This window comes from Siphateles boraxobius, unplaced genomic scaffold (genome assembly GCF_051911475.1).
Source record: "Siphateles boraxobius isolate OS27281-9 unplaced genomic scaffold, OSU_SipBor_1 31, whole genome shotgun sequence".
Taxonomy (NCBI): Eukaryota; Metazoa; Chordata; class Actinopteri; order Cypriniformes; family Leuciscidae; genus Siphateles; species Siphateles boraxobius.
In genome coordinates, this window is record NW_027508931.1 from 12,181,051 (window position 1) to 12,193,764 (window position 12,714).

Sequence of the window (12,714 nt, forward strand, 5' to 3'; positions counted from 1 at the left end):
TATTGATAATTTACATAACCATGACATCTATTCTAATGCCCAGGTGGCATATACAATTATAGAACTGTAAAAGCAGGCTGTGTAGTTCACATGGAAATAAGATTTGGGAAAATAAAATAAATCTTTAATTTTTTTTAAGGATATTTGTGATATTTTTCTAATAAAGGGACTGATGAGATGACCTTTAAGTTTATTCAGCTTAGACGTCTGAGCTGAGACCTTCTTCCTGTTTTCGGCGTGACGATCGAGTCTGTCCCAAAAATACCTCTCAATGCGCCCTCGCGGACTCGCGCTAAGGGCCCTATAGGTCTGCACTACATGACGTCACCGAAGTGTGGACTCTGAGGAAGTCCACAAGTCCGGAGTGTGCCATTTGGGACAGGGCCTAGGACTGTTAGTTATGTATGTAGCCTGTGGGTTAGAGGTGTTCTTTTTCATTTCCCTCTTTCACCACTTCTGCTCGCAGTCCAGATTCTTCTCCGAAAGTCTTGGCGACCAAGAAGGATGAGAGTTTGTGCCTCTGTGTAGATTACAGGCAGTTAAACGCAAAAACTCGCCGTGACGCATATCCCCATACCCGTATAGAAGAATCTTTGGATGCTCTTTCAGGAGCGAAATGGTTTTCCACCTTGGACCTTGCAAGTGGATATAATCAGGTTCCAATGATGGAGCAGGATAAATCAAAGACTGCCTTCTGTACACCTTTCGGCCTGTTTGAGTTCAACCGAATGGCATTCGGACTGTGTAATGCACCTGGAACATTCCAGTGTCTGATGGAGCGCATGTTCGGTGATTGCAGATACCAGTCCGTTCTACTGTACCTGGATGATGTGATTGTCTTCTCTAACACTGTTCAGCAGCATCTGGAAAGACCGGGAGAGGTGTTTTCCCGTCTACAAAGACAGGGACTAAAAGTAAAACTGTCAAAATGCCCCTTCTTCCAGCACCAGGTAAGTTACTTGGGGCATGTGGTCTCTGCTGAGGGAGTTGCCACGGATCCTGCCAAGATAGAGGTGGTCAAGGAGTGGAGACGCCCTGGACACCTGGCTGAATTACGATCTTTCCTCGGTTTCGCAAGCTATTATCGGCGCTTTGTGGAGGGATTTTCAAAGTTGGCAGCCCCCCTTAAACAGCTGGTGGGTAGACTCAGCGGACCTAAAAGGAATTTGAGAAGAAATTCCCAAAGAAAAGGGGGGTTACATGTAGTTGAACCTAGCTGACTTCTATAAAAGTCTAAGAGTATAATATATATCCTTGTATGCGTAACAAACACAGACTGAGTGGTATCAAACGAAATCTCTCAACTTGACCAAGCCATATATGTATATGGACATACCGTAAAATGTATTTTACTATGCTGGACCAAATTTTGGAATCATTCTGACCGAATTCGGGCACGGCCATAAAACATCTAAATGACCGGCCTGACAAGACAAAAGAAATTCTGCCCGCCAAAGTTTCATTGAATGTCATAGGCCAGGACTCCCCAAAGAGGTATGGACTTCAGTTTCTTTAAGATAACTGACCCCCCTGTTCTACCTCTCTCTTACTTCTCCTCTTCCTCGCATCATGTAACTCCTGCGTGATCCCCTCCGGGGATCTTTTCCTTTGTTTGTTTAAGTTTTATTTTTCCTTTCTACTTTGTTCATTTCCTCAGACGAGTAAGTGAACTTAGCTTGAATCGTTTCTTTGGTAATTTACATCCGAGACCTTTAAACCTTCGTTTGAAAGTGTGCGCTCCAGACCATCTGCAGACCACGTGACGCTCCGACGACACACACACACACGAAACGAGGGCGCTCACCCACGCAGCCGTTTCCAGCAACAAAAGAGAACCATGTGCAAGTATATTCGTTTTTCGAGTGTTCAGAGCATTAAAGATGCAGTAGGGAGTTTTGAGAAAATGTTGACTTAGCCTGAAAATTTGAAGAAGCACAACCTACAGGTCCAACCCCCTTGCTTTCTGCTGCACTACAGCCCTCCCCCACAGCTCCTCCCCCACAGCGGAGCCTGCCGTGAACGCGCAGGTTAGTAAGCAGGACCACCGATGACGGCAGATTATAAACAGTTATGGAACATTCACTAATAAACATCAACAATATGCTTTACATTGACTATGGCCTGCTCATACGTTGACTACAAACTTGGTCCTCAAATCATTATGTATTTTGCAATACATGTAACTTTATAAGGTTGCACTCTATCTATAAGTTATGAATAGCTACTGAGATAACGTTAAAGGATTAGTTCACTTTAAAAAAAAACTTTTGCTGATAATTTACTCACCCCCATGTCATCCAAGATGTCCATGTCTTTCTTTCTTCAGTCGAAAAGAAATTAAGGTTTTTGATGAAAACATTCCAGGCTTTTTCTCCATATAATGGACTTCAATAGGACACAAACGTTTCAAGGACCAAATGACAGTTTCAGCGCAGCTTCAAAGGGCTTTAAACGATACCAGACGATGAATAAGGGTCTTATCTAGCGAAACGATCGGTCATTTCAAAAATAAATAAAAAACTTTAAGTTTTATAAGCACAAATGCTTGCCTTGCTCTGTTCTGTGATGCATGTCCGTGATCCTGTTCGAACTCGTTCATCCAAATGAACAAATCTTTTTTCGAGTCATTTCGTTCGTTGAATGAACGAGTTCGAACAGGAGAGTCACGAACAACGGTACGCGCTCGCGCTGTGCAAGAGAGGGGTGAGCAGTGCGTACACGAGCGTGATTGACACTGCTAAGACATTCCTCCTGGCTCTGATTGGTTGTTTCTGACCGGGAGCGGTGTATTTCTGCAAATGGCAGTAGGACCACAGGGAGGAGCCAGAGGAGCTTGATTTTTTTCACAGATTATCTGTCTCATATTCTACTTTCAGGACATAATGACAGTTTTAACAAATATTTGTTTACAAAAGCTACCTACTGGAGCTTTAAGATGTGTTTCCCCGTGTTGTCTCTCAAAGGTTTTAAGGTCTGTAATTTGCCACTGATCCTTCCAGATTCTCTCTCTCTCTCTCTCTCTCTCTCTCTCTCTCTCTCTCTCTCTCTCTCTCTCTCTCTCTCTCTCTCTCTCTCTCTCTCTCTCTCTCTCTCTCTCTCATTCTCTCCCTCTCTTTATTGCTGCATTCTCTTTCATTGTGTCATTGCCTTTATTGTGTTTGTAAATACATTTATTGTTTGTTATAACCGGTATACGTAATTTTGCCTTTATTAAATTCATTATATTCGTTTATTGATTCTGTCTCTAGGCTCATATACATGTCCCTTTGATGTATACGATCCAAAGCTACGTGCTTTACAAATTTATGGATACTTAAAGAGGTATCGTTATAGAACAGGAAAGTTATTCCTTGTGGCCAGAGGAATAGCTTCCCTTGAAAGTCTATAAAGTAGGATAATTTTTGTGAGGTTTGATTGAGATCGAATGAGCAGGTTTTGCTGGACAAGCAGATGATTCGATCATAAATTAATCCGCTTAAAGATTACCCTGACGATCGATCTATGATAGTCATAATTGATATATTAAATATTTAATTATAATCTGTTTTGATTAAGTATCGACATACAATTGAGCTGATAATAACCTGTCTGTAAAATATAGTCTACATATGCAATTAATTATAGTCCTTTGTGGTTGAATGTCTAGGTACATATATGAATGCAGATGCAGGGAACATATTATCCCTTTTTGGGAGATTTAACATGTATGATTATCTGGGTCAAACCCTTATGAATAATTATTAATTCTAAAATTACTAATTTGTGAATACATATCCCCAAAGCCTGACCCAGGTTCCTTACATCGCGTTTACTAGTGCTGCCGCTTGAAATGATAAGCTAGTACAGTGATCTGTCACGCCACATCAAAGAGCGCCAAAACGCCATTTATTGTTTGAATTTCGTGATCAAAAAATAGAATTTGAAAGATGACACCTTGCTTATTATTGAAAGTAACAAAACACGGAGCTTGCTATTATATGGTGTTAATGGTGGTTAGGCTACAAAACTGAATTCGTTGTGTACATATAATATGAGGTCCGCTGGCCCGGGGCAGCAGGGGACGAGGCGTGTTCAAAACGCTAGGGATTATATATCATCTGGTGACAAGAGCATAGCCATAACTTTAAGAACTCTAATGATATATTTACCCCCTGATATTGCATTGGGGATATAAATTCAAACATTTTAAAGGCTAAGGGTATGAGTCATGAGTAAGCTGGCCAGATATCTGTGAAAAACCCCAGATATCTGTCGACCCCCTGAACCACAGTCAGCATTTATTAGTAAAAAGAATTTCAGTATTTATCAGTAAAAAAATACATACAAATAAATAAATACCTTTGAGTTGGACAGTATTGTGTCTGTCTCATTGGCCAACATAATTCAAAACAGACCTAGAGAAATAAAATAAAATATACCAATGACCATGATATGCTGTTATCATAGTTACATTAATTATTATAAATATGACCATTAAAACATTATATTTGTCACCTATTATTTAGCTGATTATTTAGCCTACAAGCTTCTCAAGGACAATCTTACAGAAAAAAACTGGTGTTAATGATTTTAAAATGTGAGACTTCCTTCAAAAGCGTAAATCTTACAGACCCCAAACTTTTGAACAGTAGTGCACTGTATGTTTGAGGTTTTGCTTACTAGTCATATGGTTCATAGCTGTGGAGATTTTCTTGGACAGGGGGTGCAGCATCAGCAAATAACATCGGAAAATAACATGCAATTTGTTATAGAACCAACATGTTGCTAGTATGTTAAATAGTATGTTAAATAGGATTAACAATAGAACATAGGGTTTATTACAAGGAACCAAGCTAGAACAGACGTGAAATGCAGAAAAAAAGAAAAAAAATATATAAATCTTAAGATATACTGTATATTGTGAAATAAATGGATATGAAATTATTATCATGATTAAACAATAATTCACCATTTGTTGTGGAGTTTTTTTTCCTGTCCCTCCTGAAATCACATATTTTTTAATAAATATTTATAACTGACGTCACTGAATAACAGTACAGTGCATTATTTTAGGTTAAATAAATAAGCTTACCTCCAATCACCCATTGACAAATTACCCGCAAAACAAAACTATCAAAAACTGTTATCTACACAAAGATGTGGTTAAAACCCCAAACTTATATAAACAAGAACTCCAGTCTATAGAGTTAGCCTTAAAGGGATAGTTCACCCAAAAATGAAAATTCTGTCAGTATTTACCAAGCGGCAACATTCTAATCTGAAAAATGAAGCCTACATGGAAGTGTGAAAAACTGCAATACATCGAAAATCCAATAGGGGCAGGTCCCAAAAGGGAGCAACTCTCCATAGACCCCATGTTAAAATGTCTGTTTTCACAGCATAAATTCATGTTTTTACAGGTTGGTCCCATGGACTTTTATTGTATTTTTCGATGGGTTCCGAGTGCCTGACAACTGTGAGGGGGGGGGTGAATTTTTTTCTAACTTGTTAGTTTAGATCGTATTTAGATATAAAATGTATGACACATAAGGGCGTGGTTAACTTTGATTGACAGCTTGATTGACAGCTGATAACGGGCTTCGGCGAGTGGAATTCCTGAAATTTGACGCCTCGGCCATGATCTGACGCAACACATCATACCACCTCTGTATCCTTTCTGAAAAGATTTTCCGAGATGGCGCCGCCCATACCCCCCATAAACGGCCTCAAAACCGTTCTTCAGAAAGTCTATGGGTGATGTCACTGACGCTTTGTCCATATTTTTTTCAGTATATGGTATTTACTCACTCTAATGTTGTTCCAACCCCGTAAGACCTTCGTTCATCTTCGGAACACGAATTAAGATATTTTTGATGAAATTTGAGAGCTGGATTACTCCTCCATACTCCTCCATAGGCTTCTTCAGGGATTGAAACTTGTCAGCCCCGAAAAGTCATTAAAGACATCTTTAAAATAGTCCAAGTGACTACTGTGGCTCAATCTTAAGTTTATCAAGCAACGAGAATACTTTTTGTGCGCAAAAACAAACAAAAATAATGACTTTATTTCAACTATTAATTTCCTTCTCTGTTAGCCTCTAGTCAGTTAACTTAGTATGATTGCGTAGAGCTACGTCACACGTAGGCTCACTATTGGCCGACGCTGGTCATGTGGGTGATGCGTGTGATGTACAACAACAGAAGCTTACGCTATTACACTACGTCAACTGACTCGAGGCCCAGAAGGAAATTAATAGTTGAAATAATATTGAATAGTGGTTAATAGTCGTTATTTTTGTTTGTTTTTGCGCACAAAAAGTATTCTCGTCGTTTGATAAACTTAAGTTTGAGCCACTGTAGTCACTTGGACTATTTTAACGATGTCTTTAATGACTTTTCGGGGCTGGCAACTTTGAATCCCTGAAGAAGCCTATAGACTAGTATGGAGGAGTGATCCAGCTCTGAGATTTCATCAAAAATATCTTAATTCGTGTTCCGAAGATGAACGAAGGTCTTACGGGGTTGGAATAACATGAGGGTGAGTAAATACTGACAGAATTATCATTTTTGGGTGAACTAACCCTTTAACGTACCTCTTCTGAAATAGGTTGAGATGCTAACGGACTTTTTCGAAGACACAAAACCATTTCTATAAAGTAAATATTCAAAAGAAGCGTATCAATTACACGTAAGAAAGGTTTCAGGAACGTTTGTTTGTATTATTTGTGTGATTTTGTTTACTAAACTTACCTGAAAGCAGTGAAAACAACAGCGAGAGACACTATCTTTGCTGTTTGTCAGTTGATAACATTTCCTCGTTTCCATCTGCTCTCGCACGCGCTCCACTCTTTTTCAATGCGACTCGAATGTTCACGCGCACGCGCATTAAAACACTTCAAAGGCACACAGCATTTAAAGGAGCATTTCACCCGTGGGAACATTAATCTTTATTGAAAGTGGGTCATATATGTAGCCGAAATATAATACAATTTTCGAATTTGGTGCCTTCTTGACCGAGTAAAGACAGAAAGTAACTTTAGGGCGCATTTGTACTGAAAACCACAACTCCCACAATGCACCACATTGCACAGCTCCGCAAGCCACTCCCACTAATCCAGAACAACGCTGAGGAGGTATCCGCCTATCAGATTCAGAGAAAGCACTCTACCGCCTACAAGGTTGGGTGCCGCCAGAGTTTGAAATTCAGAAAAAAAAATCTAGTTTGTTGCCGAAATCATTATTGAATTACTTCTCGTTTCTATTTATGTTGAATGTTCAGTCCGAATATTGTAATTTAATTTGGATTTGCAAAATAAGAATAAAACAATGTAGGCATTACTATTATGTTGTTGTATTTTATCATGTAAGGTAACAGTAGGTTAGTAATATTAGTTCCACTGATGGAATGTTGGTCGTCCAAATTTATCTAACATACACGTGGAATAAAACACTAATAAGGAAAACAAAGTAAATGTGAACCATTTATTTCAATAATGATATCAACAAAAATAATTATGTTAACAATAAAAGTTCAACAATACAACAGTAACAACAATAGTTCCTCCTGAGCTTCCTCAACTTATTGGTGCCCGCAGTACTGGCAATCTGGAGCTGGATATTTAGCAATAGCAATATCCTCCATCTTGTTTGGAAGCTAAGCTAACAAGCACTGTGGAGCCAGATGGGAAGTTACGACAATGATGGAAGGAAATAAACATGATATGGAAGAAGATGATTTTGAAGTCTTCTGCTCAAATCCGATGTTCGTGGCTATCTTTACGAGCCGCAATATAGTGAAATGTCGGATTGCCGACACGAGCGGGGAGAACGACACTACCAGTCCGCCTCAACTCGAGCCAGTCCGGGCTCCTCGTCCTCGACAGGCAGGTCTTCTGATTTGGCTGATGGAGGAACAGGACGCGGCTGCTGCAGCTTCTGCAGCCGATCCAGAAGACCTGCCTGTCACGGACGAGGAGCCCGCATAATGTATCATTATGGGTGATTTTAACACAAATGTACTACAGCCTCGTAGTAATAGCTTGAAAGAATCTTTTTTAACTTTTTGCAAGGTGTCTGGCCTACAACAGTTAATCACTGAACCTACTAGAGTGTCTGTTAACAGTCAAACGCTATTGGACTTAATATTAGTTTCAGAACGTGAAAATATTTCTCAATCAGGTGTCCTTGATATTGCTTTGAGCGATCACAACGTCACTTTTTGCACTCGCAAAATATCTAAATCACTATTGAAGACTGGTAACCATAGTTCAATTAGGTACAGATGCACAAAACATTATATAGCTGAGGAATTTAAAGAAAGTCTTTCCAGGAGGGATTGGTCAGATGTTTTAGGAAGCAATGATGTTGATGGGGCTTGGTCTTTGTTTAAACAGCACTTTTTAGCCGCTCTGGATAATGTTGCACCAATGAAGGAGACCAGAATTAAACAGAGAAGTGCAATTTGGATGACTTCTGACATTCTGGATCTCATTAGACAACGTGATAAATGGTTCAGAAAGTTTAAGAGGTCAACTTTGTCTTGTGATTACGATAAATATATATATTTTCGTAATCAGACTAGTTACAAGGTACAGAAAACAAAGTCCGAATTTTATGCCAATGCTATTACGGCAAACTCACATCAGCCCAAAAAGCTATGGAAAGTTCTTAGTGATATGGCCGTTAAAGGAAAATCTAAATCTAAGTCTGGTAATATTGGGTTAGCTATTGAGGATAAAATGATTTTTGACAAACAGCAGGTTGCTTGTGTTTTTAATACCTTTTTTACAACAGTTGCTGCCAGTCTGGTTGATAAGTTGGCGAGTGTGTCAGGTAGATATGGCCCATCGTTTGTAAATTCTTTTTATAAAAATAAACATGTTACTCCTGATGCTTTTGAGATTGGCCCTGTCTCAGAGGAGAGGGTGAGATTGTGTCTATTAACATTGTCAACTAACAAAGCAACTGGACAGGACCTTATTCCGTCCAGATTTTTGAGTGATAGTGCAAATGTAATTTCTAGGGTACTCACCCATATAATAAATTTGTCTTTAAGTCAGGGTATCTTTCCAAGCGATATGAAAAGGGCTAGGGTAGTCCCCCTTTTTAAGAAAAATAGTAGGTCAGATGTTGGTAATTATAGGCCTGTATCAATTCTGACAGCCATATCGAAGGTGTTTGAGCGTTTGGTGTATGAGCAGGTTGAAGAGTATCTTGTCAAACAAAATCTACTGTATGAACTTCAGTCGGGATTTAGAGCAGCATACTCTTTCGAAACCTGTCTTATTCATTTATATGATTATATTCGACAAAACTTCGATGAAGGAAAGTATGTGGGATATGATTCTTCTTGATTTGCAAAAAGCCTTTGATACTGTAAACCATGCAATATTACTATCAAAGCTACAAAGTATAGGCTTCAGAAATACTGCGGTGAAATGGTTCACCTCTTACCTCACTGGACGAACTCAAGTGTGTGATGTTGATGGGACCATATCGGATCCTCAGGATATTACTTGTGGGGTGCCTCAAGGTTCAATCCTTGGGCCCCTTTTATTTTTAGTTTATATCAATGATATGCCAGCTGCAGTGAAATGTAAGTTGCTTTTATATGCTGATGACTCTGCATTGTTGGTCTCTGGGGATGATATCAGTGAGATTGAGAAGACTCTAGGTAATGAATTAAATAGTGTTAGCAAGTGGCTTATAGACAACAGACTTTCAATACATCTGGGAAAAACTGAGTCCATTTTATTTGGAACAAAAAGTAAGTTGTCTAGAAAAAATTCACTTACGGTCACATGCAATGGCACTGAAATAGTGTCTCAGAAAAGTGTTACATACCTGGGGTTAACATTAGAGCAGTCATTAAACTGTAAATCCATTGCTGACAAAATATTATCCAAATGTGCAGGTAAACTGAAATTCTTGTATCGCAGTACAAGGCATTTAGATTTTTCTATCAAGAAATTACTGGTCGTATCATTGATTCAATGTCATTTCGATTATGCATGCTCTGCTTGGTACTGTGGATTATCAGTTAAACTTAAAAACAGTCTACAAGTGATGCAAAATAATGTTATCCGCTTTTAAAAGGGTGGGACTGCTGCCAGTACATGTTAGAGTGGAGCAGTTAAAGCTGAATCATATGTATAATGTCATTAATGGCTCTGCTCCCAAATATTTATACTCCCATATAAAAATGGTTAATACACAGCATAATCATAACACTAGGGCCAGTGTTTGTTCTTGTAAAGTGCCCAGAGTCAATAATGCAGCTAGAAGTTCTTTTTTTATACAGGTATAATATTATGGAATAACTTACCACTTTCCCACAAATGTAAATACTAGAGGGGCTTTTAGACATCAGGCTAAGGCTTTTTTATGGAATAGAGTAGCCAATCTTTTTAATTAGAGTAGACTGATTATTTTATGTGATTTAGGAATTTATGATTTTAGAATGTTTTTTGAATTTTGGATGATTTGTGCTGAATGTTTTTGTCTTTGACTTGTAATAGGTATTTGTTTTGTGTTAAGTGTTTTAACACCAAGGACCATGTTGGAAATAAGTGTTTACACTTTAACATGTTTATCCTTTGGATTATGTTGTCTGTTAAATCCGAAATAAATCAAATCAAATCAAATCAAAATGACCATCTCTATTGCCCTGCTTTGGAACACTTTGGCCACCCTGACAACAAATCAGTCCCCAGATCCTCAACACCATAGCACACTCAGGAAGTGTCATTTGAGCAAAGCTGCAGTGAAGTAGAGGAGTATGAGGTGTCCTTTGAGGACCACGATGAGGACTTTTTTCTCAAGTTATGACAGTGCCAGTTAGAGTGATGTAGAGAAGGAAGACACAAACTGTATTGAGCAAAGAAAAAGCATTGTCTCTAACAAGCAGTTGTTAATGTTAATTTCCATCTGTCACTGGGAGGGTTGTGGCAAATGCCTAGAAGAACCACCAGCTTTGTCCAACAGTGGTTTTGGAGTGAATGTAAAAACACACTGTGTGGATGGCCATAATTACATTTGGCATTCACAAAATCAAATCAGGGGAGTCATGGAGTGCATCATCACAGTTCTGGCTGCTGTGTTTGTTACAGGGAATGAGTGCAGTCCTTTCCTAGAGGTATGCGAAACAGTTGGTTTGGAGGCCATGTCAGAAAGGCAGTGGTATAAAATCCAGAAAGCCTAGTCATACCGGAGGTTAACTATGCCTGGGCTATCCACAATGAGGGGGTCATGAGTGCTGTGAGTGAGAAGCCGATCACTGTCTCAGGGGATGCGCGTGTTGTGGCAAAAATTCTGTTAAACATCATCACTGCGTAAGAGACACTAAGAGTCAAATTAATAAAAAGAAAAGTATTTATTCTTGCAAGAATAGGTTCAGTCTAGTACACAGAAGTTACGCTGTGCAAGAGAGTGACACACAACAGGAAGATATGAGACAGCCTTTATACTGTTTTCAAGGTTCCTCCTCACCCGCTGTACCTTTCACCCACTCAGATAAGGTCCTTACTGCTGTTCAGTTTCTACTTAAAGACACAAACTGGTACTGAAATAAACTGGCCAAAACTGACCGTCCCTAAGGTCAGAGGTCCTGTCCCATATGTCCTGAAAAGTCACGGACAAGCACGTACACACATATACTTTTATACATTGAATAGGTTCTTTCTCTTATGATACTTGTTTGGGATCAATGACTATTAAAATTTCTACAACAATTCCCCCCTTTTTATCATTCAGATTACCCAATCATAATAATAAAAATAATAGAACAAATTTTAAGTCATTTCATCACACTTATACTCTTCATCTCTGGTTTTCACATAACTGACCACTCTCTTAAACATTTGTGAAATAACATTTGGAAAAGTAAAAAGCTTAGGCTGTTTTTGTGGGGATAGTCCCTTAATTATTAGCAAGCAAGTAAAGACTTTATCTGAGGCCGGGCTGAATGAATAAGCACTGTTATTGCACTCCCGACCTAGGTCGGACCCTCAGTCACCTCAGTATAAACAAGAAATAGTGTATAGTTTAAGTAGGAAACACATCAATTTAACACCTTGGTTATCATTACACATCTTGAAACCCACATGGCATTTCAACAGGCTAAGAAATACGAAGAAATAAAAGTAGAATAAAATCCCTCAATTCGACCCCTCTCCTTGTACGTCATCACATAGCGGATAACCACAGCTTTTAACCCTCTGTTCATATCAAAAACATTCATAGAAAGAAAGAAAAAGAAAAGGAAACACACTTTAACACATGTCACAGTAGCTCCCACTACTTGTATCATCATATTTTGTTCATCCTACTGAACAGACATCCCAGCTTTAACCAGTCTCTGTACTGAGCTGGAAACACTCATTATAATTCATGGTAAACATAACAATATTGATAATCCTATCGCTGAAATTGGTAGTACAGTACCCCCAACCCCCCAAAGATTAACCAATCTTATCCATTTACCATCAGTCCACGCCCATTTCCATACATCGCCTCCATTTTCCTAACCATATTTTCTTAACTTTTAACTCGATTCAGCCAATGGTTTTACTTAGTAAGCTCTATTTAACACCATATTTAATAAAATCTATCCAGAAAAGGTTTTATATTTTTTATCCATTCTTTTAACCAATGTAGTTGTTCAAAATTAAATCTAATATTTCAAATACGGACCATCTTTTAGCTTATTACCATACATATTCTCCCATGATCGGCCTTT

The 12,714-nt window shown here is 38.7% G+C and overlaps 1 long non-coding RNA gene across 1 annotated transcript in view; it reads right to left on the minus strand.

The window, feature by feature from the left end:
* LOC143696949 (uncharacterized) overlaps positions 1 to 12,023 on the minus strand; it is a 99,570-nt gene extending 87,547 nt beyond the window's left edge. Inside the window, exon 1 of the long non-coding RNA XR_013186095.1 lies at positions 11,670 to 12,023. This is a non-coding gene — a long non-coding RNA (uncharacterized LOC143696949). The remainder of the gene's footprint in view (positions 1 to 11,669) is intronic.
* Positions 12,024 to 12,714: the final 691 nt, after the last annotated feature.